Genomic DNA, 19,827 nt, shown 5'->3' with positions numbered 1-19,827 from the left:
CGACTTACTTGTTTGGTTTGGGTAACTGAAGACAAATTGCTGTGCTTCAGGAATACCGCAGCCTGTTAAAAAAAAAATAAAACTGCGTCAGTGGGTTCCTAGAAAATGAGCCAATGTGGCTGTTTCTCTGGTAAATTTTCTGAGACTTTTTCTACTCTCATAGACAAAATTAACATTTGAAAGTAACTTTTTTCTGTTCATGACATGGATTTTGTCATGTTCAAAGACAGAGGCTTTAAAATGTTATTTCTTTTATTGGGTAATAGCTACTCAATTTTATGCCCTGGAGGTAAACTTTTGGGATGTTGTCAGCGCTCTGTTTGTGTTATGACAAGCTTTTGGTATTTGAAAATGGCGCTGGGTTGATCTCTTGGTTTCAATGACTGTGCAATAGATCAGACAATTAGTGCTCTGCTTTTATAACATTTAAAAATTCAGCGTATTTTATTCCTCTTGTCCAAGTGGATAACTTCTAAGACCAGTGGTAATCAAATGATGGCTTATTAACATCTTCAACATTATGAATGGCATTCAAGTACTTTTTACTTTACTTTTACAGTGACGAGCATTGAGCAGCCCCTAAGAGCACATAGCACAGGCTGTTGGCTTGGTCTGACAGGCAGGCACTTTGTGGAAACCAGACACAGCACAGCTATTAGATACACAGTATTGTGAAGGCCAAGCTTAAAAGCAGGGAAAACACATACCATCTGTGGAAAGTTTCCTTGTATTTTTTTCTCTATTTGCACGTTTAAAAATGGTCATCAGGCAAATTTTTCTCACTTTTCCCCATGTTGAGCCTTGGAAGCCTGTTTCAGAAATCCATGAAGTCCTACAAGCATTTTGGGCACTTTTTTTTCTCATTTTGGGCCAAGTCCTGTATTCGATACAGAAGTGTTTCTCAAACTCTTGACATTGTAGGAAAGCCTTATTTGTTTGGAACTCACTTTTCCTTTTCCACATCTCAAGATCTCTTTCTAAGGAGAGTCCTGTAGTTCATCCTGTGCAGTGTTGCCAACATGTTGTGTGTTTGTAACTGAGTAAAAGTGCGAAGTAGAACAGTCACTCGCTCCTGCTGGTTTTTTTTCCTGCTCTCCTGGATTGGGTTGTCTGCCTTTCTTACTGACTTTCAGTGAACCTCCTTTGACTTCCTTACCTTGTGAGTGATTTGCAGGCAAGACGTCTGGGTCTGCCAATACCTTCCAGTTATGTTTTCTACAGGATAACAAATACTCTGCTGAAGTGTGAATCTGAGCATGCAGGAATGGGAGGTCCAGGCAGAAGAAGGTATGATGCCTAGAGATAAGGTTGTTGTCCAGAACAACCACCCTGAGTCAGGGCAGACAGCTTTCTAGCTCTGTATCCCACTTTTAGCAGCGGACTGCAGTGGGTGTTCAAGGAAGAACATGAGGAGGGTGTATATACAGTGGACCTCCCACTGACTGTGGCCAGTTATGTGGCCAACAAGTTGCTGTATGAGTGTCTAGATCCTCATATTTTAATATGCAGAGTCATGCTGTAATTGCAGCGTTCCTTACACCACTGGATATAAAATTAGTGTTTGATTGTCATCAGTGTTACTCCCCAGCTTGCAGAAACTGTAAAGAGGTGAAAACTCTGCTGCAAGGTTGCTGGGATGGTGGAGGTGGCATAATAATCTGGAATCAGGGATCTCTACCACAGCAAACTGTTCTTAGTAGCATGCTCATTGAGGAAATAGTTAAAATCAGCAGTTCTGGTGGCTGTGAATTCTGTGTTCAGGGGAAGTGGGGCTGTCTGCGTTTCATACTGCTGTTATTTAGTCTCTCTGCAGACTTGGGAAAACAGCACATATGTTTGGCTTCAGTATGTGGGTTTCATTTTTTCCTTTGTAAATGATACAAACCACTGGTTTGAAAAGCAAACCGACCCCACACTAGCCTGAAGTGGCTGCGTAGTTCTGCAGCCAAGGGCTGATCATGTGGCAGATCCCGTGGGTCGGAAGTGCGGGGGGCTGCAGAGGCAGCGGGGTTTGTAATTGCAGCAGTGACCAGGTCTGTAGAGCTTGTGTGTGCACTTCCTCACGTCCAGTTCCTCAGCAAAGGCTAAATAGCACCATAACTGCAAATGTAAGCAAAGTTTGTAGAATACAGTATTGACTTACCAGCAGCTTATTCCTGCAGCCATATTTTTGAATTTTACTAGCGCTGTATTTGTCCCTCTGTTTTGGTTCAGTCATATCGTCACGCTGTGCTCATGGACTTATGTGGCTCAAGACTTAAGTGGCTTTGGTTAGTGCATACTATAGTCGGTGTGGCTTTTCTTAAGTGGTTTACAAAGAGAAAGGAGCAAATATAGGTATTTCTGGGTTGGTTTTTTGTTTTTTTTTTTTTTTCCATAGGTAGCAGTAAAATACAATGTGGTGGTTATCTGAAACTTTACCAGTAGCTACTTTAAAAGTTTGAATGATTTGGTTTTTAAAGGAACTGAGATATTTGTGTGAAACTATTAAATGCAATAATGCAGTACTAAAGAAGCAGCATGCAGTGCTTGGTTTTCCTGGTATGTGTGTTTTGTGTCGATGGCCATTCCTCTAATATTTTGTTATGATGCGTTTTCCAGGTGACAGTGTTTAAGTGCTAGATGGTTGTTAAGGTAGCATTCTGTTTTGGGTAATTACTCTGACTCATTTTTGTGGTCAGTAGCTCTGATGTTCTGAGGAAATGCATTTGAGCAGCCTTAGATAGAGAAAACCTTTATGTGGGAGCACAGAGAATAAAGAAAATCAAGGGAGCTTAATACTGGCATTGATATAAAAGCAAGTTCTCTTATGTCATTTCTACTGAACTCTCATCCTGGTGGCAAACAGTCACATGTATATCGCCCTTTATTTCTGTGATGTAATCGGTATCTGTGCCTCATTAATCTCAATCAATAGTCAGACTATGGACCTGAAGTATGAATTTTGCTATTTCCTATTCTCCTTCAAACACCTGTATGCTGCAAATGTTAAAACTTGTTTCTGTCTCTCTCCATGCTGTGAAGCAGTGAAGAGCTGCAAATACCATGTGTGTAAGCTGTATACCTTGATACTTTTGTCTTCCTGCATTGCTGGAGAAGTCTGTTGTCCCTCAGGCTGTCTCTTCAGTTATCTCTGCTATCTTCACTCCTAGTGACCCCCTGTCCCTGGCACAGGTCCCTGCAAGGTGTGGTTTTGGCCCCCTTCCACTGCCGGTGTATCCTACAAGCTAGATCTTTTTTATCTGAATATGTTACAATTTGGTGTAATTTCAGTTACACTGTAGTCAGCCATGTTTGCCACCTTGTTAGCTGTGTGCAGTTCTCAGTTAGTGCTTTCTCTTGAAAGGCAGAAGATTGCTTTTATGGTACCCTTTCCTGGGTATTTTATGAAAATACCCTGAGGTGCTGAAGACAAGAGGCTGCAGCAGTCTGCTGGTATCTTCCCTCTGCTGCGGCTGAATTTTACTGGAACAGTGAGTGTGCCCAGATGTGTCGAATGTGATGTGTGGTGATCCTTAGTGTCATCTGGCCCCAGCAGCTGAAGTGCTCCATGCCTTCCTGTGTCTCTTTGGATTTAAGCAGCAGTATCTTTCCTCTGACAGAAAACTTAAACTTGGCCATCTCTATTATATGTCCATCCATTCCCCGCCACCCTTTCTAGGCCTAGGCTCTTTTTTCCTGATGTTACTTTGTCTAGAATCATTTGCACAGTCTTTTATGATTATTCCAGTCTGGTCATTGTAGCAGAGATGACAAATTTTTGAATTGTGCTCCTGAAAGTTTTCATCAATACCTTCCTTAAGATTTTTTTTTTTTTTCCCCTATGTGAGTTTTGTGCTGTTGTCTCTCTTGGTTGTTGCCTTCAGGTTAAGCCAGTTACTTATTAGTGTTCTTCAACAAGGAAAGGTGCTGCTTATATAGAGACATTTCATCAGTTCTGCAGCTTTTTCACCACTTCCACATTCCTACTGGGTGGTTGCTGCTATTTCAACTGTTCTTGATAGTTGTTCTTGAGCAAAGTTCAGAAAGCAGCTTGAAATGGTTTCCAGTCACTTGCCTGTGCTTTCTTCCATTGCAAGTACAGGTTGAATTACGGTTCCTCATTTGTGTAAAATGTGTAAAAGCAGCTTGCTCTGTGTGGGGATTTTTTTGTAGTGTGGGTTTTGGTTACAATTCTCTTGAAGCGGATACACAGTAATATTTTGCTCACATGTCAGAAATGGGATTGTGCAATTCCACACGTGTCTGACTATTTCTTTTTTTATGAATGGGAACTCAGTGGCTGTGTCGGAATCCTGGTTTGTCTCATGCATTGTCAGCCATTTTGGTAGCTTATGGCTATGTGAGTACCTCCGAATTGCTCCCAAGTTACCAGTGTAGGTGTTCGGTCTCTGTATCATCTTCCCAACTTGTTCAGCCTTTGCAGACATTATAATTCTTCTTCCTTGTGCTCATCTTCTCCCTCTTCTTTCTCAAAGATGTATAATTCATTCAGCAAAAATAGCAAAACTCCCTGCAATGTGGGGAGTTATTAGTTTTATTAGTGTGGTTTTTTTAAAATCTGGGATTTTTTTCTTTAAGGACTTACTGGTTTGTGAGGCCATCATGTTGGTGTGTAGCTGACGCTTCTGTGCCTCAGTGTGTTACTGTTAAAGCCTATCTTCTTTCACCATGTTCATCACTGACTTTGTTTTTTGTGTTAAACAGGCTTGGTTTACTCTCTCAAACATCTTGGGACTCCCAGCATCTTCCTGCAGGCCTGTCTGTATGATCTAAAATTTCTTGGATCCAACTTTCCCATGAGTCTCTCTGGATTTTCTGTAATAGACCACAGCATTTTTCTGCTGCATCTGCTCTGTATTATGTCATCCTACAGTCTCGTAGTCTAAGCAGTTTTCTCAAGTCCCCATATTTCTCATGGGGAACGCTGCTCAAGCAGGCTTGCTTCAGGCTGAAGACAGTCTGCCCTCTGAGTTTTGTGCTGGTCTCCTTGAACGCCATATTTCATTGTGGTGCCATACTTCTGACATCATGCGTGCCTCTAGGTTCAGTTGCTCTGCTTTGATGGCTTATGCCTGAATTAATAATTACTTCAGTGTTATTATTTGCTACTCCTTTGTAATTCCTATAAAGTCCTTTTCTACTTAGGAGCTATATGAATTGCAGACCTCTGCTTGTTTTGGTATACCTAAACTTCCTAATGTATGGGTTGTTCTGGGTGCCTCCTGGGATCAAGAGGACTTTCTAGTCACCTCTGGAGTGAAGATGTCTGTGGAGACCAGGGTCTTCTCAGTGTTGTCACAATCTTCTCTGTCCATTCTTCTCAGCTGTCCACTACAGGTTTCTTTGGGCATACCAGTGAGTGTAATCATGGGCTGGGTTGTTGGCCAGTGTGATGCTGCGCTATAGGATGACCTGCTAAACTGAGCTGCTAACATCAGGACAAGTCCTAGGTTCCCATGTGTGCTTCTCCCTCTAGATACCCTTTTTTCCTCTGGTATCCCCATGTCTATTTCCATCCTGTTTTCACTTACACAGAGGATCAGTGGTCTAGTTATGACAAGCTAATTTTTGAGGATGACTTGCTTTCATGCTATAAATGGCATGTAGTTGCTGAGCCAGAAATCTAGTTCTCTGCAAATGCAGTCACAGGTCATCACAGCAAGTCTGTAGGTTTTCTCCAGGAAGCAATATATATGTGTTTCTTTTTTGTGAAAAGAACATTGTGTTTTCATTAAAACAAATGATGGTGGCATCATTTTCTCTCCAGAGTCCGTTGCTGCGGTACATGCAAGAGGCCCGGTGTACCTGAGCAGGACTTCTGCTGTGGATGAAGAGTCCTGCCTGCTGAGTCCAGTTTCCTTCAAAAGGCACCATGATGTCCTCTTAAGAGGCTACAGCTAATTTACTTTATCCTTCCAGGCTTGAAGAGCAGGTCAGATTATTTTGGTAATCATGACAGGATGTGAAATTAGTAAATAGGTTTCTGCAGCAGTTCCGCTACAAAACCCTTGGTTTTGGAAACTCAGTGGGTAGCTGCGCTGTAAGTGTCATGTTATTGGTGTTACAGTAGTGGACAGCTTCTGACATCAAGTGAGTGATTGTAAGCAAGGGAGATTCAATAAGGCTGTAATGTGAGAGCACTGTGTTAAGGTAGCTGTGACTGAATCAGTACCACAAAGATTAAAATAAAGTACTTCTGGTGTATTAAAAGGGTAACAGGAGACCTAGGAGACTTTAAAGCCATTAGCTTGAGGAGGAGTCTGTGCAATTTTAATGGTAAGAGTTAATTTGCAATTCAGTGGAAGAAGATTTAGCAGCTAAATATATATACTCATGAAAATAGATCTGCCCCGAGGAAGGGAGGTCTTGGTGTAAAATGTGACAGGTTTGTTAAGATTACAGCCTGGTTGATGAAAGTATCAGTGGTAAAACTGCTTCTCCAGAGCACTTGACTTTGTACTGTATTTTATTGAAAGGGCTTGCATTGCTAATGGAGAGCATGTTATACGTATTGCAGACTGGCTCAGCAGAGAGACAGACAACTGGGGAGTTATCTTGGGATTGATGCTGGGGCTCAAGGATGTGTAATTTTGTATATCAAACCATCACAATGATGAGACAATTACTGTTTGTGAGGAGGAGAAGGTTGATGAGAGCTGATGAATAGGGTAGTCAGCAGTCTGGGGCAACTGGTGAAATAGTGAAAAGTCACCAGAACACACCTTAAATGTAGCTGTCCATAAGGCAGGATGGTGGGGGAGATTGTAGAGGTTGTAACTGTGGGATGGGAACTGTGACAAAGGGTGAAGTTGTTCTAGGTAATCACCTCTGCAAGCTGTCATGTGTCCTTTCACACAGGCCTGGCACAAGTATCGCCTGTCCAGGAGTAAGGCTGCAATCTGGTCTTTGCACTTTTGCCTTGCTGGCGCACATCTTTTTCTCAAAGCAGTAAGCGTTGGTAAAAAAGAGCAACGCTGAGGTTCAGAAGTCTGCCTCTTCCTTATTGAGGGCAATTTGAATTTGCAAGCAGAATCTCCTAATTTTAGACTGTAAGTGCCTTGATCATTTAAAGCGTGACTATTGAACTGAGCTAACTGGATGGATGTCTGTGTTTACTTTCCAAATCAAAGTGTTTGTTTAACCCAGATTTATTTCAACATTGTAACTCTTACTGAGTAGTAGAGCAATAAAAAAGATTGTTAGACTAGAAAATTAACTTTTAAAACACAAACACTTGAAAATATTTGAGATAAGTCCTACAGCTGCCCTCTCCTTGTTCAAAACAATCTACCAAACCACAGAAAGAGAATTTTAGAAATCTAAAGAGCATGAAAACCCCAGGCATCGAAGTTATCTTCTGAATCTAGCAAATAACTGAAGCAAAACCTTCCAGTGGAGGGCATGTAGGATTGAGTAGTGCAAGTAGTTTAATCTTTGTGGAGTTTATTAAAAATGAAAAGGAACATCCTGTCTGCCTCTTCCCCCCCCCCCCCCCCCCAGTAGACTGGCCAGTTTCACTTTTTTCCATAACTGTGATGTCTGAATGGATGCTGAATGGCTTTAAGCACAGATAACATAATATAGAATTCTTTTAACATGTCTTAAGCCCAGAGTGTTTCTCTCATATCATGCTTGAGAAGAAATAGCAGTGTTCTTTGGTTACCTCCCTCTTGTGTTTTAGTAGGAGCAATGTATGAATAGCAAGAGCTGGTGTTCCTTCTCAGCCTCTGAAAAGAAGGACCAATGGGTAAACCAAAATGTGGGCCCTACATCTCACTTATAGTACACTTGTACATCAGGTACAGGAGGTCAAAGAAGGGTAGCTGAGACTTCAAATATTCTTTCCTGTGGTATCTGTGCTGCTGTTCTGAATGTGAATGGTTATGTTAAAATCAAATTTGTACCCACTTAAAATGCTGGTTAATTTTTCTTGCAGAAGAGATTGGTGTTGAGTAAGTGAAATGAAGTCTTGTGAAGCTTTGTCTTTCTTGGTACGAAAGGTGTTCAGAATAAAGGACTTTGTGTGGCATAACAGAAAAAAAACCCTCTTGGAAGAGTGTTTTTCAGTGGGATATATGCAAGCTCAGAGCAGAGAACAGTAAATGCATTAACCCTGTCTAGAGACTGATTTGCCTTCCCCTGGCAGTGGCAAACTTCCCCTGCGGTGAGTCTTCTGAGACAGAGAAGCCTATGCAAATGAGGGTGATCTAGCTGGAGCTTTGGAGTCAGGGCTTCCAGGTTGCAGCATACTTGCTTGTGGGGGAAAGTGTGTGCAAGGTGTGTAAGAACAGAGTAGATTTTTAGACTTCTTTAGCGTCCCAAGGAAGGGAAGCCTGGCTCTGTTTTCTCCCCTAAAGTAGTCTATTTCACTTCTTGTAGAGTTTTGATTGGTTTCAGAGCAGCTCTAGGAAGCAGGAGTAAAGCTGACAATGTCAGTTTTATACTGCTGAATATGAAAACTGTGAGTTGGACACAATCATTGGAAATATCCCATTCTCTTGTCCTTGCAAATCCAGCAGAAATGCACTGAATAACCTTTTCTTTCAGTTTCCGATAGTTTTGTGCTGTCTCTAGTAAAACATTTTTTTTCCCCTTTTGGCTACTGGTTTAGGGATCACATTTCGCTTTAAACTTTGTGGCAGGCTGATGTACAGTGCTGCAAAATGTTCCATTTTCATGCACTTAAGTAGAAACTCCAGCACCTGCTTTTCACCTTCTTTCAGTATGTGTTTGCTGGTGTGGCTCTTTGGAGTTTTGTAGTATTAGCAAGGGTTCTGATTTTAATGGTAATTAATTTTTCAAGCCTTTTTCTTTTGGAGTTGTTTTCTCAACAAGATAGATGATAGCTAAAGCTCAAATCCCTGAATAAACCACAGATGAAAACAGAAACGGATTAATCTTCCTGGCTGTATGCAAAATAACCCCCTGTTCAAGGTATGTCAGAGGCTGACAGTGGTTCTATATCTGTTCATACAGCTGTTCTTTAACCACAGCTATTGCTTTATGGCCATGCGCTGTTTGTTAAGCCTCCCTTTTTAAACAGGTCACAATTACAGAGGGCACAGTGACTGCCAGCTAAATGTAACTGTGCTCAGCTGATGGTCAGCCTATGTAATGTTTGGCATTGTTTAATGTTCTTGTTTGCTTGTATGCCTCTAACAAGGAACTGTTGGTTCATTGTAATCAAAATGTATTGCTAAATGATGTATTCTGCATCTAAAAGGTGGCAGTATCACTGCTAACACAAAAGCATTTTTTTCTTCAGGCTTCCAAGGAGGAATGGCTTCTGATCTCTGCCAGCAAAAGCAGAGCTGTCTCGGAGAAATATAAAATGACCACCTTCATGCATTGAAAAGGAAAAAAGGTCTACAATACACAAATGAGACTTGCTCGGGTGGTTTAAAAGAGAGCCAGAGCCACAGAGCCTACCAGTAGTGGTAATTCTCAAGCTCTGCAGCTGGTGGCTGACTCACAAAAACTGTTGTGTGAAAAGAAGATTTCATGTTCACAGAGTTGTGCAGCTTGGAATTATGGACCTGTTCATACATGTGTATCCATAGGAACAAAGTCTGAATCTATGGATTCCTGTTATTGCTGCAAGGTTAACACATACATGCAAGTCTGGTGGATTTACAGCATATTCAGTTTTAAGTGGTGGTAGGGGAACTGACTTGGTCGTGCTGAATACTTTTTCAATTGTGGTATGAATTCAACAGTTAGGAACTGTGGTGGAGTATTGCATGTCTAAATTCGCTCTGCTCTTGAACCTTTGCTTGTGCATCCCGATATTCTTCCCTGTGAAGGAGAGTGTGGTAGAGAGAAATGAGCTGTACTGCTTCAATAAAAATCTGATTTGGCTGGTCTCAAGCTCCTGTTTTGCACTTCCGGTGCTTTTTCAGTCTTTTTGTGTTTATCATCTGTTTTTTCCTCTTTCATTTGCAGACAGCTTTGCATTCCCCATCTTATGGACTAGTGAGAGGGCTGTGCCTTTAATATAAACCAGCTGTCAGCTGTGAAATGAGTGGAAAACTTAAGAATTCAGTAAACACTGTGGAGGGAGTGTACTCGCACCACAGTAGTATCTCAATGCCAAGCTCGACTAAAATCTAGTGTGGGTGACTTCAGATTTGATTAGTGTGAGCAGCATTGCTGGGGAGCTCTGGAGAAAGCATATTCTTAGAATTTAAACAAAGGGTTCATACTGGTGCGAACTAAACAGCTGTTGCAGAAGATGTGTTCAAAGCAAGTCAACACCCTTAAAACCCTAATCCCCAAGTCTGCTTTGCTGTCCCAAAAGTAAATTGTTCAATTGCCTAGGGTATAATTATTTGTTGTTTGCTACATACTTAAAATAACAGAAGCATCTGCTCCTTCTTCTTCAAACACAGCTTTTCTGTTAGTCTTGCCACACACAATTCACACTAACGCTAATACCATTTTATGCAAGTATTGAGAGGTAACATAGCTGTCGCTTAGACCATGCTGTCAGTATACATTTTAAATAAATCGGTGCTATATTGCCAAATGTTCAGCTCATTCTCATCACCTGGTGTGACACATGTAGATTTTACGCAATTAGAATGTATGTTACCAAGACTGATGTTCCAAGCTCCTGTCCTTCAAAGGAACTGCTAATACTTAGTGATTTAATTAGACAAGCAGTGTTTGTTACTAGCTTTAAGGGGCAGTCAGTTTAGGTGATGGTTGTAAAGAGGAGATGCCAAGGCAGGGCATTGGGAAAGGATGGTATGCTCGAGAGGGAAAAGTTAGATGTCGCTTCCATTTCCCTGTCCTGTGGGGTGTGTAATCAGCAGTGCCTTCCTCTTCCCCCTCTTGCTGCACTTCCTCTGCCCTCTCTCGCTGCACTGAGGTCTTGATTCTTGCAGGTCCTACCCAAGATCTTTCTGTATTCTACAAGCTGAAATGTGGTTATTAAGGTCTCAATAGCTGGAGCTTGCTGGCCCCTTCTGAAAAAACCTATTCATTGAGATGCTCTCCTTTACTTTGCAGTTATATGTTTTGGAGAGTCAGACCCGAGTTCTTGTGACTGGCTAGATGGCTTCTTTCTTGCTGTTTATTGTTTTAAGTTAACATTTAATTACTTGATATTAATCAGGAGGCACAGAAGCAGTCTAAGTGAGTCTGGGCTGTAAGAGGGGAGCTAGGTAATGAAGTGGTGGACTGGGGGAATTTGGGAGCTTGAAGTTTCAAACCTCATCTGCATTCAGCTAGTTGGACCAACACTGCCTAAAGCTCTTACCAGAGCCAAAAGGAGATGCCCTGTAGGCAACAACTTGTTTTGGGGCTGAAATGGGTAAGGAAGCCTCAGGGAAGAGCTTGTGAATAGGCAGTTTGTGAGGAAGGAAGGGAAAAGACCGTTGCTGAAGAGGAACATGTCAAAGGCAGCAGTTGTACAGTCTCTGTAGGCTGATGCCACTGCCAAAAGAAAAGGTCCTGGAAGCTCCTTTGGACAGGCTTTTCTACCACAACTGCTAAACCATCTCTACAAACTGAACAATTTGAAAAGCTAATTTTATATGTATTTGCATGTATCTGCTATGATGCAGATACAGGTTCAAGTCTTTCCTATGATTAATTTTCTTTCGTGGCCACACTAATGTTTGGCAGCTTCAGGCTGCATAGGTATGGAAGTGAATGGAAAGTGGGATAAACTGCATAGTTTACCTGTGTAGAGCTTGTCAAATGAACTTGGGTAACTTTTCTGACTGAAAGTTGATGTGGGGAGATTTTTTTAAAAGATGATAGAAATCCAGTAGGCCTAACTGAAGGCAGCATCAGTAGGCGTTTGATTGATCTTACATGGGACAGTGTTAATGGAAGATAAGAGGTGGGATGCTGAAAGTGCTGGTTAGCATATAGACAAAATATTCTGGTTCTGTTTGCTGACATGCAGCACTTGTCTGGAGCTGTGTATGCAGCTTTTACTGTTGTTCTGTGATACTGCTATGAACAGGGAAATAAGCTAGTACTTATGATAGCTTTCTGCTTTAGAAATGCAACATACTATTCAGCAAAAAAGGAAAAAAGCAATTTTTGCTATAATAGCAGCAAAGAAAATAATATATTTCAGTGGCTGGCAGTGTTTTTCTATGGCTAGAACAATTTTTTCCTGCCAAATGCTAACTCAGAAGGTTTTATGGGTGTACTAACATCTCCTTATCAATGCTGGTTTTTGAGCTTTTGCCTCTGTTGGGACATCGTCACTTCCTGTGAAGTGTTGACAGACACTGTTGGTGGTGTGTCTGTTTAAAAATTAAGTTGTCATATATTCTGAGGAACCTGAAGGTGGAGCTTGCATGTTTGAAAACTTTTTCAAAAAACTCAGCCTTTCTCTTCTGTCTTTTTTTTTTTTAAGAAAACACGTAGCCTTTAAATTTGTTGCTTTTCCACTGCCTTAAGCCCATTATTCCTATTAATTTCTCTTTTAATTAAAAACTCATCCCAATTGTTTGCTCCTGGGTACAGTCAAACTAATTAGGCTGGTGGGAACTGTGGAGTGGAGTAGCTTTTCCTGGGCTGGTTCTCTGCCAGTGATGGCTTGAATGCCTTGCTCCATCCTAGCTTTTTAAGGCCAATATTTGAGAAGGTGTGCTTAGTGTTTTATTCACCCCCCTCTCCCCCTCTCTCACTGGTGTAAATAGGACCATTTAGTAGCTTAGCTGGACTTAGAGATTTGGATACCTTTTTCTATTTCTGCCTACTGGGTAAATCTTTGTTCAGCTTTTGAAGTACTCTGGTACCCTTCTTTTTTTCTAGGTAAAATCACTGTTCAGTGAGAAGCCAGTCTGATTTGTTGTGTGAACCTGGCAAACTTTAGTCCTTCTAACTCGGCTCTGCATCACCAGAGGGACATTCATGAAGCATGGGCTGTTGCACTTTGCCAGAAGTTGATGGGAGGAATTAAGCAGACAACTGGTTTGGGTAGTGTGTCCTTTGTAGGGTGAGGAAATGGACTGGGTGACTTCTTGGGATCTCTTATAACCTCTTTACTGTTCATGTATGTATGACATGACTAAAATAGTCCCTGATTTCACATGCTTTTCTTAAGTCAAGTGATGCAGATTTTGGATGCTACAGTGATGAAAGCCATAGAATCAGGTATGAATTTGGCTGTTGCATCTTCCGTACCTTTGATGGCATAGAATGGAAATTTACCTTGTATTAATTGACTGTTACTTCCTGGTGACAGGTCTAACAACGCTTACTGTTAATGCTTGGTTTTATGTGCAGATGGATTTGTACTTGAATTATAGAGGCTGTCAAAGAACAAATAGATACCCAGCCTTTTCTGTCTTGTCCCAATAGCTGAAAGATCAGGTTGTCTTTTGCAACATCAGAAAGTAAACTGTATCCTTCACAGGCATGGCATGTGTCAGTAACAATTTATTCTGGTGCTGGATGCTTGAAAAATTAAGTTCTTTACCATTGTAAAAGCTGCATGGTTCTTTGCAATGTAGTATCTTTTATTCTTTTGAAGAAGTGCTGAAGTGCTGAAACTATGCTGCAGTTTAACGTTCGAGAGAGAGACTAGAATATCTCTTCTGAAAGAGCAAAGGTTCAAGATTTTAAGTAATTTTTTGTAGGAGATGGCAAAGGAATCTGGTAGAGCTAATTTTCTTCTTGTTTTTCAGATCTTTCCAAGAGCAAAGATTTTTAGGAATTGGTTGAAGCTAAAAGTCTCTGAGGATTCAGATACCTATGCACTTTATGTCCATGATTTTTTTGGGGTTCTTTCTAGGACTGTGATTTATGATTTTTTTTTTGTTTGTTTTAGATGATTGCTTGATTCCCTAGAATAGCAAGATGAGTTTGGGGCCTTTGATTTTTCTTTTTGAGTTGTTTTGCAGTGATCTGATCCTATTAGAAAGGATCCTAATGCCAAAGGGAGGGATCAGTTGCTCAGATGCTAGTAGTTCTGGCAGCTACTGCTGTGTTCCCACTGGCTTTCCTGAATTTGGGGAAAGATCTCTTTTCAGGATTAGATGAATTTTCTATAATTCAACCTCCCTGCTCTCTATACAGTGCCTCCAGTGAAGCAGAATTAAGGCTTGGCTGCAGACCTTTAATTGAGGAGAATTCTGCATAGCCGGGTCTGTAATAAAAGAATCACGTGGTTGCCTGTTTGCCTATGCAGCTTCGTTCACTGTGCACAGAAACCAAGAGGGGATAAACGCTTTGACATTAGCATCTTTTCAGTTTGCATTTGGCTGCACATAAAGCAGGTTTTGCAGCAAACCAGAGGAGAAAAAGACCCGTATTAATCTTGTAGTGGAAAATTACTTCATTGCATGTCACTGTACAAGCTGTCTAAAAGCTGCTGCTGACATTTTGCAGTGGAGATGAGACCCACTGCCTGCCTGTGAACTACCATTCAGGAGCTAAGAGACTTGCTCTCTCTGAATGTGCTTTCACACAGTTGGAAAGCTGATAGGTTTTCTCCATTTTCTTTTTTATTTTCTTGGCAGGGAACAAGTGAAATAAAACAAAAGGTTAATCAGCTTGGGTGGTTCAGATGGCCTGTGTGGAGGGAGAAGAAAAATGGGCTGATCCTTTCACCCTTCAGGACCTGTAAGAAGGAAGAGTCCTGTGCAGCACCACTGTCCCGATTTCCTGTAGGAAGGGAAGATGAGAGTTCTTGAAGGGCTGGAAACCATCTGTTGTTTAAAGCAAGGCTATCAAGGAAGGCTTGACAGCAGCTTGATGTGTGGGCTGTCCTGCCCCGTGTGGTGTGGTTGCTGTGTTGTTTCTTGCATGCCCCTGTGTGCTTGGGGCTCAGTTGCAGTTTCCAGGTTGTAGAATAGGTTGTTTTGGTCGCAACTCTTGTTTACCCAAATAAATTAATCTCAGTCCTTTAAATTCTCCTTGACCCTCAGTTTTTTGAATCCTTTGCCCATGTCTTTGTCTACGTCTTGATTGTTATGTTCTTGATCCTTGTCTGTGGGGAGGAATGTATTGATTCTTTTTAAAAAAGAAGTTTTCTGTTAGAAAAGTGGGGGAAGGTGTTCTTTCTTGTTATGCCATTATTCATGTTAGTTTTTTTCTTCCTCTACTACTTTTAAAGTCGCTTTTGTCACCTGATAATCAGGAGGTACCTTGTGTGACCAAGAATGAAAATGGTCTTGGCTCTCCACATTCCATGCTCTGAATTTCTGCTGGGAAAAGATTGCCAGTTTACAGTTTGAACAGTTGATGATTTGAGGGACACCAGAGCAAGTCAGAGAAACAGCATTTGCTGAACAAACATAGTCTCGTACTCAGGTGTCTGTAAGCATTTTGTTTTACTGTTGCCTCTCCTAGATGACAAAGGCCATGTGGAATGTACAGGCATTTGTCAGGTCCTTTTGGACACAAGCCCAGCATGTGTTTCTGATAAATTTTGTTCTTGCTCAACTGCAGCTCTGATGATACCAGTCTCGTGTTTCACCCTTGGTCTGCCCTTTCACCCTTGTAGCACAGCTGATAAGGAGATCCTAATGGAAACTCTTCTGGTGTACTTGTGATGCAGAAGTGATTCAGGTACTCTCCAGGGGAAATTATTTTAATCTGAATTTATATGCAGAACATGCCACAGTAGGGTGGTCATTGGACACTCTGTTCATGAGACCTCCTAAGTCTGCTGGAGAGGAGGGAGAAACACCAATACTGTGAATTGAAAGATGCCCCCAGTAAATTTATTGCTTTGGCTGCTCCTCGCAGACACACTGTGATTGCAGACCACAGGTTGAAATCCCCGTTGTGCGATGGTGCAGTACTTAAATCTTAGTTTGGCAATTGTTTTCCATGGTGAGACAAAGGACGTTTGTGCCTGTAGTTCCCTTAGTGCTGATAGAGTAAAGATAGCACACTCGGGAGAAGATGTCATGAGAGGACCCCCAGCTCCTCTTCGCCAGCCAGATACTCTTACTGTCTGCCCAAATGCACGATATGCTTATTTTGAGTGAATATAAGACCTTTGTCCAGGTGTAAATTACCAGGAAAATTTTGTTTCTGTTGTCACACTTAAGGGCAAGACTCCCTTCTTTCAGATTCAGGTATGTCTGGAGAGAGACTCTTTATTTTTCACATTCACTTCAGAAACCTGCCTGAAGAAAAAACCACTTCAGATTTTGCCTGTGTTTGGACAGAATCCAGAAGTTGGGCAAAAGCCTTTGGTGAATGAAGGGAGAAAATGTGATGTCAGTGCAGATTTTTTTGTTGTTGTTGTTTTGGGGTGACTTGGGGTTGGGTGTTTTGGGTTGGTGTGGGGTTTTGTTGTTGGTTTGTTTTCTTTAGACATTTTATTGTTCTTGGAAATCTATTTATCATATTCTTTAAGGTCTTCAGTTTGCAGCTGCTTATTCTCTAACTCACTTGTATTTTCCAACTAAGACTGACTGAATTTCCTGGTGAAAAGCATGTTGCTGCTGCCTTTGCCTGAGCACACCAAAAGCTCCCAGTGCAGGGCATTTATTTTCTGAAACTGCTTTTCTGCAGAGCAAGAGCAGTTTAACTAAATTGTTCGCTAAAGACTTACATGATAATTTTACAATGTCTGCACTTCAGCACGTTGTCTTGAATTTATCAGCAGAAGAGAAGCTGTTTGTTGATGAATAGAGGCTTTGCCCTGGTTGCATTTTAAGTAGATATCTCCCTGGAGATGAGGTGTATATGTCACTTTACCAGTTAGCGTTTGGTGTGGGGTACAAGAGCAAAGGAAGAGACGTCTCAGTTCAGTCTTCGAAAAGAGAGACTGAATTAATTCCTGAACTCTGACAGCATTACTTGGACAATGTTGTCTTCGGCATTTTCTGTACCTGGTTCCAGCTTGCAGCTGGGTCATGCTAAGTGCTTTTGCAGCCCAGACATCTGAAGTTCCTGTGTTTTGATGTGCTCTGGTTGTATCTAGAGGAGTTCAGACCTGACTCTGGTGCCTTTCTAAATAAGTGGGTTTTTTCTGTAGGGCTGAAATTGTGGCATATATGAAAGTCCCTAAGGAGAGGTCTGTTTGGCTGCAGCAGGATCTGGGCCCCAGGCAGAACAGCTTTCTGGAAAGCCCCATCCTGCCTGGTTGCTCACCCATGTCACTGTTCTCAGTGGGAAGGTGGTGATGGCAGAGTCACCTCTCAAGTGTGAGGCAAGAGGAAACTGCAAGGTTGTGTTAACTCTGAGCAACCAGCCAAATGAGGCAAAAGTTTTGATGAAAAGACACACTTCTCTCATTGTAGAGAGCTAAATTATATCCTGATTGCTCAGCAACAGTGATCTCCCCTCCCCTTCTCTTCCACAAACCTTTTCCAGTGATGGAAATAGATGGTAGGTGCTAATGTGGGTGTGGTTGTGGAAAGCTGGTTTTAATTTGAGGGGAGAGAACTGTGATCAGTTGTGATTAGCCCAAGCAAAATGTTGACTGTTTTTTTTTCCAAAGTTTTTGGGTTTGCATGTGTATTTAGCCGACCTTACAGCATTTCACACTGGATTGCTCTGCAGACCCTGGCTCTAGAGTACATTTGCTGGGCCCATCTCAAAAACCACAACTGTAGGCAGACTTTCTGTGTTGCTTGTTACTGCTTGCGCACTCAGGACCTCTTCCTCCTCCTCCTCTATTTGCTGCTCTCCATGAGGCAGAGGTGGGTCAGTCTAAGGCCTTGGTACTGACCCATACTCTTCTAAAGCCCCTGTTTGTACTGTTTCCTCTCTGTCATTTGCTGTTTCTGCTTTCCTTAATCCTTTAGGAAATTGGGCTTGAAGTATGGAAATGTCACTGAAAGCCTTGCTGGCTTTCTTCACCTCTTCATTGTCAGTTTTGCCATGGGAAGTATTAAAATCTGTTGAACCTTTTGACATGGGCTTGTTGCAGCCAGAGCTGGTTGGCAGTGTCTTAGTAATACATTTTTCTTCCCTCTTGGAAAATGGCAGTTCCTTTAGCTTGTCAAGAAAAGTGCATCAATTTTGATGGTAGATGTTTCTGAAGTCCAGAATATGGTACCTGGGTGAGAGGAGACAGGTACTTGTAGGCAGGCAGTAGTGTGATGGAGGCAGGTTTTTGGCGAATAGGAGGATAGCCTGTTCCTTGTATAACTACCCTAGCTATCATGCAAAAAAATTATACAGGTGGAGGGGTTGGAGTGTCTCCTTTTTTCACTGTGCTGAAAAACTGTTCCTGAGAGTCTTGGCTTTAGCCTAGGGCTACAAAAGCTGTTGAGATCTTGAAGATTTTGGTGCATGATTGAACTATTTCTATCCCGATTCTACCTGTACACTTGTATTTCTTGTAGAAATGCTTTAAAAAGAGGTTTTCAGGCTCTCTATTTGATAGTTTCAACTAGCTGACAGTGTTCAAACCCCCTTAGCACTAGTGTAGAGCAAGTTCAGTGTGTCAGCTGGTAAAATTGCCAAATGGGAGATAAATAATTTCATGCCTCTTGGAAAAATTGATCTCTGCTTTCAGCAGCCAGCAGTTCCCAATACTAAGAAATGGTTGCTCACTGACATGCAATGTCATTCCTGCTGCAGACTGCTGGAAAGCAAATGAAGTTCACAGCATCACAGAATTGTCTAGGTTGGAAAAGACCTTGAAGATCACTTAGTCCAACCATTAACCTCACACTGACAGTTCCCAACTCCACCAGATCCCTCAGCGCTATGTCAACCCGACTCTTAAACACCTCCAGGGATGGGGACTCCACCACCTCCCTGGGCAGCCCATTCCAAGGCCTCACAATCTGTTCTGTAAAGAAATACTTCCTAATATCCAGTCTAAACCTTCCCTGGTGCAATTTGAAGCCATTCCCTCTTGTCCTATCGCTTGTTACTTGGTTAAAGAGACTCATCCCCAGCTCTCTGCAACCTCCTTTCAGGTAGCTGTAGAGGGCGATGAGGTCTCCCCTCAGTCTCCTCTTCTCCAGGCTAAACAACCTCAGTTCCCTCAGCTGCTCCTCATACGACATGTGCCCCAGACCCTTCACCAGCTTCGTTGCCCTTCTCTGGACATGCTCAAGTCATTCAATGTCCTTTTTGTAGTGAAGGGCCCAAAACTGAACCCAGTAATCGAGGTGCGGCCTCACCAGTGCTGAGTACAGGGGTAAGATCACTTCCCTGTCCCTGCTGGCCACGCTATTGCTGATGCAGCAAGTTGTGTTGCCTGAAGGGTTTACATGCATTTTAGTTCTTGATTGCAATAATGTTGAGGGTCTCAGTGTTTCTGCCCATAAAATGTTAATCAACTAGATCATTACACCTTTATGTATACATACATGTACATATATATATATACACACACATCTGAGTGTGTATGTGGTAATTATTCTGAGGTAGTAAAGTGCATTTTGAGAAAAAATGCTTAACTAGCTGCTGTGTGATTCTTTTTTTTTTTTTTTTGTGTTGCTGGCTTGGGTTTTTTTGTAGCTTACTCTTCCCAATCAGAATACTTAGGAGAAAACAGAAATAAAGTGTTGGGGCAATTGTTCCAAATCAGTCTGGACTTGTAGAGGATGATGCTGCAGATAAGAAATTTCATAATGTTTTATAACTTGGAAAGATGTGCTTTCCAGGGCCTTGAGAGGTATGAACCCTTTTACCTGGACAAGGTGAACGTCTGCTCTAGTCTGTACATGAGATCATGTGTAATTTTATCAGTCTCATTACACATAGTTCCTTTAAAGATGTGAAAATGTAACTGAACAAAATCTTGCTGGTAGTGATTTAAATGGGAAGTGCAGTCAGGCTACTTTTTGGTGACAAACATGTGATTTGCATTTCTAGAGGTCCTGAAATCTGTTAAGTCAGCAGAAAAAAATCTCTTGTTACAGAGTGTTTTAAAATGTA

The 19,827-nt window shown here is 41.7% G+C and overlaps 1 protein-coding gene across 1 annotated transcript in view; it reads left to right on the top strand.

The window, feature by feature from the left end:
• Positions 1-19,827, top strand: part of ABHD12 (abhydrolase domain containing 12, lysophospholipase) — a 46,476-nt gene that overhangs the window by 1,272 nt on the left and 25,377 nt on the right. The gene's annotated exons all lie outside the window — the stretch shown is intronic.

This window comes from Strix aluco, chromosome 3 (assembly GCF_031877795.1).
Source record: "Strix aluco isolate bStrAlu1 chromosome 3, bStrAlu1.hap1, whole genome shotgun sequence".
Lineage (NCBI taxonomy): Eukaryota > Metazoa > Chordata > Aves > Strigiformes > Strigidae > Strix > Strix aluco.
The sequence above is the reverse complement of the archived record's forward strand: the minus strand, read 5'-3'. Positions and strand labels throughout refer to the sequence as shown.